Genomic DNA, 1,513 nt, shown 5'->3' on the forward strand with positions numbered 1-1,513 from the left:
CTGAAAGTACCATGGAAGGCTAAAAGAACTAACAAATTTGTCCTGGAGGAAGTGCAGCCAGAATGCTCCTTGGAAGCAAGAACATCCAAACTTCGTCCCACCTACTTTGGTCATGTTGTCAGAAGGGACCATTCCCTGGAGAAGGATATCATGCTTGGCAAAGTGGAGGGCCAATAAAAAAGGGAAAGGCCTTCAGCGAGATGGATTGACACAGTGGCTGTAATGATAGGCTCAGGTACAGCAAGGATCGTGGGGCTGGCACAGGACCAGGCTGTGTTTCGTTCTGCTGTACATGAGGTCACTATGAGTTGGAGACGACTTGAGGTCACCTAACAACAAATCATAGAAGTGTTACTTTTTAAAAGGTAATGCAAAAAAATGAAATAAAATTTGTCCCAAGGCAACAAAGTCAAAGGTCACAGAAAGGATAACGATAAAGACAGAAAAGGATCAAATAGATGTGAGAGTTCAGTTATAATTTAGGGGAGCCTGCCCCAGAAGAATGATGACAGTTGAGCCTGCTCACAACGAATTATGAACAGCCCATTCACCATGTTTGTGAGGAAAACTTAGAGTTGAAACACCATTGTTTTTTCTTACTACAACTCACAGTAGAAAATATACTTTCTGCTCACAACTCACCACCCAGTATATACAGATAAATGTAGAAACCAGACCAGACCAATAGAGTAAAAAACTGAAACAAGTTCTACTTATAAAACGTTGCTTACTGTTAAGTATAACAGAGTTACTATTAAATGTAATTGCATTCGTTGCAGCAGGCGTGCTTGCCTGTCTCTAAATTCAATCCCAGCTGGAGCACAGGAGAACAGTGCAATATTGTTTCTCCCATGGTCTTTAGTTATGTTACTTAAAAATCCTGGTTCACACAACTGAGTTGTTGTGGATGCTATTAATAATAATACACTCTAATTGGCAGTTGAAATTCTTCTTTAATATTAACCTAAAATGAGGATAAAGTTATAATCATTCTTCAATGTATTTGAGTAACAAAGCAGTAATAATTAGTTTTCTTCTTTGAGTAAACCAAACCAGCCTCACTGCTGTCAAGTCAGATCTGACTCATAGAGACCCCTCCTTGGGTTTCTGAGGTGGTATCACTATAGAAGTAGATTGCCCAACCTTTTTTCCAAGGAGAGGCTGGTGGGTTTGAATCACCAGCCTTCTGGTTAGCAGTCAAATGCCTTTGGCACTACGCCACCAGAGGTCCCTCTTCTTTGAGTGTCAACTTTAATTCAAATATGGATTCAGAATTTTGAAAAACAAACTTGTCTCTTATCCAGATGTTCTTCCTTAATATTTTGCTGTCCTTTCTTTTTGGTAAACGATGGTGAAAGTTTGAGACAGAGACTTGTAATATGATTAATACCCTTAATTTTGTTCCATTTTAAAATGGTTTGTCAATAACATTCTCTTCATGTTTTGCAAAAATATAGAGAAAATATAGTAACCCTGTTGTTGTTGTTGTTAGGGGACATCGAGTTGTCTCCGG

This window comes from Orycteropus afer, unplaced genomic scaffold (assembly GCF_000298275.1).
Source record: "Orycteropus afer afer isolate SDZICR_OR568_19922 unplaced genomic scaffold, OryAfe1.0 scaffold00155, whole genome shotgun sequence".
In the NCBI taxonomy this organism is placed as follows: Eukaryota; Metazoa; Chordata; class Mammalia; order Tubulidentata; family Orycteropodidae; genus Orycteropus; species Orycteropus afer.